Raw genomic sequence first — 13,225 nt, forward strand, 5'->3', positions numbered from 1 at the left:
TGTGAATGCAGATGGCGTAGGCTGAAGTTTGCATGTTTTGATTGCATTCGTTGTAAGGCAGACCGGGCCCCTAAAGATTTAGATAACTGTTCTAAAGTAAGATTAATAATTAATATTCCTTAAGTGGTATTATTTAAATGAGAATATCTCAGACTTGAGGAGATATATTGTTGAATATATATTACAAAGGTAAACAAAGCATGGCCTTGGCCTTCAAGGTTCTTAAAATCTAGTGGGTGGTCCTGTGTGTATATGTTGGGAGGGTGAGGGGGTGATAGGCAGTTTGGGAGGGTTGCCTTTTAACAATAGGAGCTCAAAGTGTGAAATGTCATTTCCAGGTTTGTAATCTATTTGTATAAAAGGAAAGGATATGATGCCTCAAAATGTTCCCTCTCTGTAACAAGCCCTTGCTAACCTAGAGCAGTAGTTCCTCAGTCACAGACCCCTGGAAAGTAGGAATTGCTCCATGGGGACTGTGGTTCATCCCACTCCTTATAGAGTAAATGAATAGATTTACCAAAAGAAAGAAACAGCATTTTTTTAAAAAACATCAGGAGAAAGCAGAGGAAAAAATGAATCTCTGTGAACTGAATGCAAAAAGAAGCAAAGACAGTAAGATATAATTAACTTCCTCTGCTAATAAGGAAGAGGAAGATTGTACTCTGGGTTTCAGCCTCTGTGGGCTTTTCCTATCAACATGGCGAAGTGGCTTTAACTTCCTCCTTGGGTCACCTGGGCTCCAGCAGAGACTGATGGAGAATCACCCCATGCAGTTTGTCTCGCGAAGGAAGATGATGACTCAGAGAAATCTAAAACTGTGTTTTCTGACTGAAGAGGCAAAAACAAAGCAAGCGTCAGATTTAGTAAAAGCTATCTCACGTCCCACCTCTCTCTCGTCATCATCCAAGTTATTGACAAGTTATTGAAAGGTTTGAAATGGCCTACTACTTATAAGAATCAGAATTGACTTCTCTTGAGGGATAGTGGGGGGAGGTGTTTTCTAAGACCTTGCTCAGCACATTTTCTCTTATTTGTGGATGAGCTGGACTCTGTGAACCAGGGAACTTAGCTGATCACTAAGACTAAGGGGCTAAGACTGCTTTATTCCCTTCATTGCTGAAGTTCACTATACACATAATGCAATTTTCTCCAGAGATTCTGTGTCCAGAAAGCTAGTGAAAGAATAATAATACAAATATAACTGGAACTACGCCACCTTATGGTTACCAATAACATATACTTGGTTTAAAAAAAAAGAATGGGCAATTTCCTGTCCTTCCGATTTCTTTGCAATGTTGACCACTTTCCTCTCTTAATGTCCTCCCCTCCGTTTGCTCCCATTCTTATTATCCTACAACCTCTCTGACCCTTCCTCATCAGCTTCTTTCACAAATTTCTTCCTTCAGCCCATTATATGATGTTCCCTCTTTCTCTCTGGTCCCTCTTCCTCTGCATCAGTGAGCCCAGGCTGTTTTATTACATTTTTGTTTTACTTTGTTCTGATGCAATTGTCTCCTCGGTCCTCTTGCCTTTAGTCTTGCTTCTCTCCAATTCAGCTTCTATATAACTGCCAGAGAAATTTTCCAAAGTAAGTCTCCCCAAAGTTTTTCTTGTTTAAAAACACTCCAAGGGCTTCCCTGGTGGCGCAGTGGTTGAGAGTCCGCCTGCCGATGCAGGGGACGCGGGTTCGTGCCCCGGTCCGGGAAGATCCCACATGCCGCGGAGCGGGTGGGCCCGTGAGCCATGGCCGCTGAGCCTGCGTGTCCAGAGCCTGTGCTCCGCAATGGGAGAGGCCACAACAGTGAGAGGCCCGCGTACCGCAAAAAAAACCCCACAAAGAAACAAAAAAGAAAACACTCCAAGGTTCCCCATTATCCACAAACAGACTCCTTGGCCAGAGGCACAAAATGATTTTATAATCTGGCTCCTGCCTAACCTCTCCAAATTTATCTCCCACTACACCTCTCAACGTGTATCGTATGATCCAGAATTATTTGCAGCTCCAAAATGTTCATGCCGTCTCTACGGAGTGCCCTTCCCTTCTTTGCCCATCCAGCCCCACCTCCAGGTAACCTCCCCTGACCATGCCTGCAGCACTGCCAATCTGCGTGAGACACCACTCCTTTCTGATCTTCCTTTGTGCCCACCACTGGCCTTTATTATAGCATCCTCTCATAGTGGTTTGAATAATATTCAGACAGGAAAACAGGGCCACTATAAGTAGTATGGAAATAAAGGCTTTATTATCGGAGTTAGACTGTATACAAGTACGCCAGGAGCTGGGGAAGAGATGATCTGGAAGGGGAAGTCGGAGGGTCAGAAAAAGTCATTAGCCAGGCTCCATGGAGCAAAGGGGTGGCAGCTCAAAGACAAATCCAAGAAGCCACCAAAGTGGGACCCCAAAAAGAGAGCTCATAGGGAAGTCTTTGGAAACTGCCCCCCTCTGGGGAAGAAGTTGCCTCTGCACAGCTGTAGGCTTGATGGGTCACCAGCCAAGAACCTGGTGGTGGGCCTGGAACCACTGCATGAAGACAAGCTGGATGAGGAATGGAAGAGAGAATGGCTGGAGCCCAGCAGGTACCTGTGCCTCTGTCCATGGCCGTAGTTGACCACAAAGACCTGAGAGCAATGGATTCGGCTTCATTTGTGATGGCCAAACCACATGTAAGGACTTTTTCTTTTGGAAAAGGAGTCAGGCAAGGTTTTCCTGGGAAACACAGTTCCCAGATTTGGCCGAGTTGACCTCACATGGTCCAGCACACCTTACCTGTCTGTCTCTACTCTGGACTATGATATCAGAAGACAGGGAGTATGTTTCAATCCATTTTCAACTATTCAGCAACAAGCACGGGGCCTAAGAGAAACTCAGCAGAGGTCTGGACAATGAATGAAGGGCACTAATATAGCTGAGAAGGCATTTGTGTTCAACCGTTCTCGGAGTAGATGGTGCGAATGGTATTAGGCATTCTGGGGATCAAATCTCTCATGTGATAAGACTGAATTCCAGTGACTAAATAAATATAGAAGGACTCTACTGTGGAAGATAAATCTGATTATCTACATCAACATATGTACTTAAAATGTAGAGAAAATGTTTTCTAAAATCAAATTGGCTTTTTTCCTTTAATGCTATCAACATCTTCAGTTTTATTGCTTTGTTTTGGTTTTAGGGAGGTCATTCATTTTTTGTTTTCTGTTTTTAGTATTTAGGATACTGACAGTAATATATAGGGAAGGACTATATTATGCCGACAGATTTATCCTGAGGTTAATTATGTTCTCATCAGAACATCAAAAGAATTTGAAAGTACATCTCTTTTTTAAGTCTACTCCAAGAATACCAAAGTTCATACTCATCTGTCCTTCCCTCAGGGAAGGACAAACACATCTCCATCAAAAAAACAAAAAAAGAGGGCTTCCCTGGTGGCGCAGCGGTTGAGAGTCCACCTGCCGATGCAGGGTACACGGGTTCGTGGCCCGGTCCGGGAAGATCCCACATGCCGCGGAGCGGCTGGGCCCGTGAGCCATGGCTGTTGAGCCTGCGCGTCCAGAGCCTGTGCTCCGCAACGGGAGAGGCCACAACAGTAAGAGGCCCGCGTAACACAAAAAAAAAAAAAAAGAGAGAGAAGGGAAAATTCAGAGTTGAGTCTGAATTTTGTGACTTTATTTTAATCCTACTGTACCCTGAAATTCCAAATTGTAAATTATCCTTCTGATAAAAACCAATGAACTGTTTAGGGAGATGGAGCCATGCGGGAGAAAAGAGTCACTAAGGGTTTTATTTGGTTGGTACCAAAATCGTGTTATGATATTTCTCTCCTTGTTTCCTCTCCCTGGCTCCTTGCAGGTCAATACTGTATGCAGTAACATGGTCAGAATCACTTGTTTATCTGGTACTATATTTCTGATCTTCTGAAGAATTTGGAGGAAAAAAAAGTTTTGAAATAAAATCAATATGTCCAGGTTTTTATTTGACTTTCAGAAGCAAAACTCTAGATCTCTGACTCCAAAAATAATCAACTCCTCCCTCCTGTCAGCGCTGTGGGGAGGTTTTATTCCCTCATTCTTAAAATGGAGGATGTGGTCTTATGTCAGGGATAATGTGAAACTGCAGAATAAAAATGGCACGTCGTCTTTGCATATAACTCTTACTAAAGATATTCTGACAAATTCTATAGCAAACATGGGTATATTGTAAAATAGAATATTTGCATACATAAACATATTTGCATACATTTATAATATAAAATAAGAGGCTCAAAGCAATGCTGACTTTATTGAGGATCTCTTTGGAAACCCACCCCTCCCCCCATTAGGAGTCGTTTGATGGAAATTAGTGAGGAGCCTGGTCTCAGACCAAGCATTATTTGGGGTATTAGTGATGAAAAACACTCATGTTTTAGACAAAGGGAATTTTCTGTCATTCTCGGAAAGATTTAGGACTAGAAGCTACCATCTAAATGGATACTGTCAAGTTAAGCCTAGAAGCATTCTTACGTTTCTTTATTATCAGACATGATACAAGACAACATGTCATTCGATCAATGATGCTGTCACGAATCAGCACCCATTTGTCAGCCCAAAGAGAACAAACGACAAGAGGGTCAGGGATTGAAAAGAGCAGGATCCTGGGCTCGAAGTCCACTGTCACAAGATGTTCCTGGATTTTTTTGGCTTAAAGCCATCTAGTCCGTCCTCCCTCCCTTCCTTCCTCCTTTCTTCCCTCCCTCTCCTCCTCTCCACTCCTTATCTCCCCTCTTTTGGAGTCCCGGACCAGCAATATGTGACATTTTCCAGATTCTTGCAATGCCTTTGGTTAGCTGACCTATTAAGGGAAACCCCAGCGTGCCTTGCTATAGTCCAATTTATAAATTGTAAGCAAAAATGTTCAAAGATCTTCAAGAATAAGAAGTTCTTTAACTCCTGTAAGTTAGAACAGTCCAGATTCATTAAGTTTGGCAGTAAGCACGAGGTCTCCACATAACAATGTCACTCTGACATGGTAAATCAGAGCTGCCTTGGCCTTTTCCGAGGTGGGTGAAGGTTGAGGGACTTAAGTTGTCCTAATTCATGCCCTAACATCAGACAGAAGATAACACTGCTGTAGTAGAAGAAGCTTACTTCCGTTTCGCTGCTCCCTATTCTAAAGATGTTCTTGTCTGAATAATGTAGATCTTATTTCCATGGTAGCTCCATCCTTTGGTCCAATATCGGTAGGGTGACCATAGCCTTGGGTGCCCAGGATAGCCCTGGCATAATTACTAGCAGATTTCCCTTTCACTCTCAAAATTGTCCTAGTTTACATGATAAATTAAATGGGTTCTCTAAAAACCTCACTCTAAAAGCTGCCGTTAAAGCTGAGCTATTTCCTGCTGAGAGCCACAAACATAAAAATAGAACATGAAGGTAGTAGGTAAGTTGGCCACAGCGTGGTTGGAATGATTCAGCAGGGCTATCCCGCAGAAACAAATGAGGGTCCACTGCCTTCCAGGGTCACCAAGGAGCAACAGAAGGAGGGGTTCCTCTTCCCTGGAAGGTGGCTGAGCACAGCCCAGCAGAAGTCACTGTGTCAGTCAGCCTGCCTGCCAACCATCCCCAGCCTGCTGCTTCCGGCCCCCCCTCCCAGGCTGCCTTGCTTTCCAAGGCCCTGCTGCACCTAAGCAGAGGTGCTCTGACTTCAGAGGGATACCATTCATATTCCAATTCTAGGCTTATCAGTCGCCAGCCGTGTGACCCAGGGCAGACACACTTAACCTTTCTAAGCCTCAGTTTTTCCATCCACAAAATGAGAATAATCAGAGCTGCCTTGTAGCGTTGGTAGAAGGACCAGAGATTATGCCAGTATTTAGCCTGGGGTCTAGTGCAAAGTTAGCACAAAATAAACATAAGCTGTGCTCTGCATTCTGCACATCTTATGTACATGGGACCCTATTTTTATAGGCCCAGCTCCCGTCAGTCCTGTGCATCAGCAAATCCCCTGAGAACAGAGTCTCCGTTTTCTGCCTCAGCTTCGCTCACAGCACCCAAGGTTCCAGAGTGCAAGACACAAAGCAGGCCTTCCACACGCTCCTGATCCATTGACCAGCTGCCTCCCAAGCCCAGGGAATACTGATGGCTAGGTTCTGCCAGCTCTTTCCCTTACCCTAGAGGGCACTGAGACATCACAGCACCAGGGTTGCTGAGGTATCGACAGGGAAAGGGACATCATTGTGAGGCAAAGGCCCAGGGCCCTATGTGGAATCAAAATAAACTAGCCTCTGAAAGCAGTGAAATTTCACTGCTTCTCTTTTCTTTAACCATGTCCATAAATAATGGAATGTCAGTATTACTTTTCTTCATTCCAAAGAACAGAAACAGAAAATAGACCCTGGGAGTTTAGCCTGCAACGCTGTGTTGCTGGCAACTGACACTTATGCTTTCATAAACAGCGACCCTACTCTGCCATGCCATTCTTTTGAATATGTCTATATACTGCATATATATGTATATATTCATATTTAAAATATTTTGTTTAACTGGATGTTTGGTGGAGAGGTCTAAGTGGGTGCAGGAAACAGCTAAGTCAGAAGACTGTCAAAACTATTTATCTTCAGAGCTACGGAGACTCAGTTCAAAATCAGTGTTTCCTGGAGCACTGCAGCCTACATAGTTTGTAATTAGGTATAAGGCAATACTTTAATTCTTGGTGATATTCCTGTGAAGTAAAGAACATCATACGTTATATAGTCACGTCGTCATAACCAAACGTTTAAGCTCCTCGAGGCAAGGGGCAGGATCCTAGACTTTGGTACGCACCAATTCCTAGGGCTAAATTTTTGGAAGATACCAGGTGTAGATTTATATTAATAATGGCTTCACTACAACCACTCCTGAAAACATTCATTGCCCTTGAATTTTTCATGAAACTTCCCAGGATCAAACCAGTGACTAGATGCAGTCACTACCCTGCTTTTCACCAGCCCCTGCCTGGTGTCGGAACATACGATGCATCTGACCCTTATATCAGTGCACCCCAATTCCCAAGCGTGCTCCCTTTCAATTTCAACTTACTCTGAAGCCTAGAAATGTTGGGGGTCAAAACACTGGACCAAAGATCATTTGCAATGACTAAGGTGTGATTTGCATTCTCCCCATTGTGTTTTTAAAAGAGCCTGAGACATTCCACACCTATGAGACATTAAACTAATGCAAGAATTTCAAACTCCGCTTTGTTTGTTCAAAGGTGGCACCAACTGGCCATCAGGCTTACAAACAGGCCTCCCCTTCACCTATCATTAGTCTTCACTGTAACATTTTTGTTTTGACCGTATACTTCGTTTGTTACCCAACCAGTCAAGGACCCGTTGGGAGGTTACATCATCTCTCTGCCCACAACAGGTTGGCCTTGAACTCCCCAGGTCCTGAGTGGGAGAAAGGGTCCAAGAAGGGGAGACAAGGGTCCGTGAAGGTCGGTGTTGCCCCTGGAGTAATGGTGATGACTGGCTCGGACAAGGTCAGGGGCACATAGGGTTAAACAATCATGCGGCCAAAGTTGTTCGCCTACCACTTCACCACATAAACCAAATGGAAAGTCGTCATGAAAAAGATTCTCTCCTCCAGTGATGAGCTGCTTACCTTTCCTTTTCATCACAACAGCCACAAGAAGAATAGCACACATTGGCACCAGGCTCTGTCACAGTGCTTTCACATGTGAATCCCAGGCTGTCTTCACAACAGCCTTGTAGGTTAAGTGTTTACACTCACATGTTGGAGGAGAAGAAACTGACTTGCAGATGATTAAAAATCTCCAGGGATGCCACAGGAGTGACAGAGTTATGGACAGAGCCCAGGTCTCCCAACTCCAGTGCACTGCTTCTTCCTTTCTTGACCTTAGGAATAGGTAATGCAGATGATCAGTTGTGTGATGTCCTAAAGGATGCTCCTCTGGACCACCACCCCAGCACTCTGAGTATTTTGTCAAAGTGCTTCTCCTCAGCCTCCACTGCTACTGTCCAATAAACTTACCGTCACCGGGTCAAGCACTAATCACTGGTACCCATCCTGATTCCCTGGTGTAGGACCGTCAGGTGCAGCTGGACAGGTCGTGCACTGCTCAACCCAAGAGGGTTCATTAAAATTACAGCCTAAATGACTGTCTGTCTCAATATGAAAACATGCCAGGTATGACTGGTGGGCTAGTGTGCTAGGCTCCTATGTAATGCCCTACCAGGTTTACATAATCCCATCTAATTCTTATTAGAAATTATATGATACAACAATAAAATGTCAATAAATAAAGCTTAATGTATAAAAAAATAAGTATAATGGGAACTGTAATTAAGATTATAATATAATCTTAAATAATAAAGTGGATTCAAGGCTGCTACTTGAAAGACTTCGTGTCCAAAGATTATCATGTTTTACTGCATATTCACAAATGATACCTTTATGCTCTTGTCATATCACAAGGAATTTTTATTCCTGCCATAAGTCTCATAGTATACTTCACTAAGGCCACTAATATTATAGCAAGTCTACATTAGATTCACATGAACAACTGAAATTACAGTATAACAATGTATAAAAGGAGAAAAGGAATTTAGTTTTTTTAAATAAATACAAACCTACCAAATACAAATTTCTGAATGGAAAATAAATATCTTTGGTCATTTGAAAACATCATAGTGTTAAAACGACCAGCTTACATTATTGTCTTTCTTGGGGTAGCAACATGGTTAGTTAATAATTGAACAAACTACTAAAGGCTGAAAATGAATCTTCAACATTATCATTGTCAGTATCTCTATTAGTTGGCCTAACTGGTACTTTGGAAAACATTAAGGAAAGAAGAAGCAGAAGTTACCTAGCATAAACAATGATGTCCTCTCTAAATGCTTAGATACCTGCAGTAAATATTGGCAGAAGTGGCTGCAATTATTTCCCCCTGTGTGTGCACGCCACTTTGCCACGTACCTTTGTGTTCCTCTCACCAAGGTGGAGTCTATTTCCCAGCCCTTGAATCTGATCTAGCCTTGTGACTTGGCATGACCAATAGATTGCAACAGAAGTTATCTCCATCAATAGGACAGCTTTCTGTCCAATCAGCAGACACACACATGTTCTCCCAGTGACCCCAGAGACCCTATCTTTACACGACTACCGTGAAATGAAAAGAAAATTGGTTTGGAAATTAATTTTTCAGATTTATAAGCCACTTCAAATTTCCAACCTGTGACAAACTTTCCTGGGTGAAGAATTGCACATAGTTGTGTGAGACCATCAGAGTCCACAGAATAAAAGCCACCAGAAGAAACTGCATTTAGTCCTCCATTCCAATGGTGCACACAGGCTACCTCATCTCTGAGATTCAAGATCTCTGTGTTCTGACAAACTTTAACTTATGAAATCAGGAAGCTAAAAGGGACCCTGATTTCCTAAGAGATAGATTCCTAAGAACACATTCTTAAGACGACAGCCATAATCATAATCATCATCACCTGATGCTTGCATTGTTCTTAATCTCTCAGAAACCTACAGGGAAATCTGAGCAACCTGATGGCAGTGCCGAATACAAGGTGTCCGCTGATGCAAGGAAGAACTGGCAAATGACCTCCAAAGAAAGCTCTTCTCGAAATAGAATAAGTAAAAGAAAAGGCAAGGGAAGCTAATGACAGGATAAAAAGAATGATGAGGGTTTGGTGGGAGATATACAGGGGAAGAAAAAGATCTGTATCCCACATAATTTTTCAGGACTAAACACTCAGAAATAAGGCATTTAATTCAGGTTTATCACCACTAACCTCCTGGTAAGCTCATTTAGAGCCTCATTTTCCATGTATTAGATTCCCTTTTATGTTAGAGAAGAGTTTTTCCCTTCAGTATCCAATATCAGAGCCAAACATTGCTGCCACAATGGCTATGCCCAATTCTCCGATCATTTGAGAAGACCACAATTCCAAATAGCTGCTTCTGAGAGTATGTCTATATATGCACATCCTACAACACTTCCCATCCAGCCAGACTCATAAAGCTCACAGAACTCATGATGATGTTAAACAACCCCAAACAACACTCTAGGCTTCGGCCCCTGAGATACAGCAACCCATGTTGGAGATGATTCTAAAGTGAAGATCCAGATAAACTATCACACACTCAAAGCTATGTCAGGTAAGGAATGGCTTGAAGGAATCGGGGATCATCTAAACAAGTAAAAAGATGATTCAAGAGGTACAAAATAGCCAGTGATGTGCTAGAACCAGCTCTTACCAACTCATAAGAGCAGATAGACAAATGCTGAGGAATTTAGCAAGCTGGTTGACATCACATTGGTAGCTTGATATAAGCTATGGCAGGAGAATTTACACCGTGGAAATTAACAAACACTATAAACAAGGACTTTTTTCCCTGGAAGGCTGATTGTTAAACATTTACCAGCATTTCCCTGAAAATAGCTGTCTTCCATTATTTTGAGGCTTATCTTTGGAAAGAGATTATATTTGGTCATAAGCAAAGCTTCTCAAAGCTTTCCAATGCAGTATTGATAAAGGAAAATGAGAATACAAACTCCTTGGAGATCCATTAACATGTCCAAAGTGGCAGAGAATCTAAGCAAATATTGAACGTATAAAATAATGAAGATATATAATAATGACAGAACTAAAATATTGGACAGCAAAAAAATACATTTTGTCTAGCCAGTGAGTAGGCTTAAAAATTTAAAGTCCATGCATCTTTCAGGAAGGGATTTTAAATACTGATAAAATTAAACTTTTTAAATAAAAGGCATAAGCTAAAGTATGAGGTAAAAATTTCAGAGTAACCATTAAAATTAATAAGGAGAGTCTATAACATCCAAAATGGTAGACAGAACAAAATAGAATAAGAAAACAAAACAAAGCAATAAAAGAGACAAACACACAAGATTCAACAAATAAAAGACAAAAAAGGGGAAAAAATGGAGCATGTAAAATTAGAACAAAGTAGAAAGCAAGCTGCATGGCCAGAAAAAAGCATCCGTATGGATCAATAATCAGAATAAATGTAAATTATTAAGGTCATCTGTTAAAAGAGATTGTAAGAATGTATTAAAAAAAATTCAGCTAAGTGGTTATAAAATTCTACCAGTGGTTATAAAAGACATGCCTAAAACATAAAGACACAGAAAGGTTGAAAGCACAAAGGTAGAAAAAATTATACTAGAAAAATATTTATCAAATGAAAAGGTGGTATCTCTATGCTAATATCAGACAGATAGATTTTAAGATAAAAGACAATACCATGTGTACAGTAAGATGCTACAAAATTAGAGAAGGTTTAATTCACCATGTATATATTCCATTCTAAAGATGTATGCCCCAAGTATCATTTATATGTGAAGAAAAATATAGGGACAACTTGTGTCATTCTGACCATGTGAAATTTCAACAGAAATCCCTTCATTAGTTTAATTAAAACTTAAAATGTTAGTAAATATTGATATATAGACAATTTTAGGAAAATAATAATATACTGGGTTTATGGGACAAATATAGAGCCTGGCACAGGTAAATAGAGAATGTCACAGGTAAACAGAGATCCTTCTCAAGCTCACATTGAATATTTACAAAATTGAACCGTACTAAGCCATAAAACACATATCAACATATTTGGGGGAAAATCAATAGCACATTCTCTGATCATTATGCAATTTGAATTAGAGGTCAATAACGAACAGATACATTTAAATATCTGTATTTTGTAGATTTCAAAACTGTACATCTCAATTATTTGGGAGTTAAAGAAGAAATCATAATGGAAAATTGAGGAATACTTAGGACTTAGCTATAATGAAAAATTTACTCATCAATATTTATGGGATAGAGCTAAGGCAAAGACTACAGGGAAATTTACAGATTAAGTATGTGTGTGTATATATATATATACTTACATGTAAGTATACATATATATATTAGAAAGGAGGAAGGGCTGAAAAACAAATGAACTGACATCCAAATAAGAGGTTAAAAAAAAAAGAGCAAAAAAGAAAACAGATGAGAAAACAATAGGAAAAACTGTGGAAAAGGAAAATAAAGATAGAATATGACTGGCAAAGGCAGAAGTCAGTCCGTGAGAGGACAATTAATAGAAAAAAATTTGGCAAGGTTGGCTAATACGAAGAAAATGGACAGAAATAAAGAACACTAGGAATAGTTTTTGAAAGATTCAAAAAGAGAATACTAAAAACCTTGATCACAATACATTTTAAAACTTGAACGAAATGGAAAATTCCTAGAAAACTTATAGTGTAAAATTTAAGAAATAGGAAGCTTGAATAGCCCAATAACAACTAAAGAAGTTGAACGAATATTTTTAAATCTACACACACACACACACACACACACACACACACACACACACACACACACACACACCATAAGACCAGGCTTGGATGGTTTACAGGCAAGTAAATCCATACTTTCAAGGAATAGATTATTCTAATCTAAAACAGTTTTTTCCTAAGAGCAAAATAAGAGGGATTATGGCCCAACTCAGTCTGTGAGGTAAATACACCCATGATACCAAACCGTATAAGGACAACAACAGAAAGGAAAATTAGAAACTACATTACTCATTACTAAATTACAAATTGCTTATGAACACAGATGCCAAAATTGTAAATAAAATACTGGAAGTCAAATCTCTTGGCGTATAAAATAACAGTAACTTTTAATGAAGTCTGTTAATCCTAGGAATATGAGGAGTTTAATAGTATAAAATTATCATTGTAACTCAGCAAATTAATAGGTTAGGGGTAAAACAAATGCAGAAAAGGCATTTGATGATATTTATTTCTATTCATGGTAAGAAAAAATTTCTTAGAAAACTTTTCTACAATCTTTAACCTGATAGAATCTAACCTAGTAGGCATCAAAAGCCTATAACAAATATCATTTTAAAGGTGAAAAATTAGAAAACATTTTCTCTAAAATCAGGAACATGACAAGAATGCTCATCATAACTTCTACTCATCATTGCACTGGGTATCCCAACCAGAGAAGAAAAAGAAAGGAAGAGAGAGAGAGAGAAAGAGACAGAGAGAAGGAAGAGAGAATGAGGGAGGGAGAGGGGAGGGAAGGAGAGGGAGAGGGAAGAAGGAGGGAAGGAGAGGGAGAGGGAAGAAGGAGGAAGGAAGGAATTAGAAAAGAAGAAATTTTCTTACCACATGTCAAGACGATTTTAAAGTTCTAGTAATTAAGACAGTATAGCA

The sequence above is a fragment of the Globicephala melas genome, chromosome 12 (genome assembly GCF_963455315.2).
Source record: "Globicephala melas chromosome 12, mGloMel1.2, whole genome shotgun sequence".
Classification (NCBI taxonomy): domain Eukaryota; kingdom Metazoa; phylum Chordata; class Mammalia; order Artiodactyla; family Delphinidae; genus Globicephala; species Globicephala melas.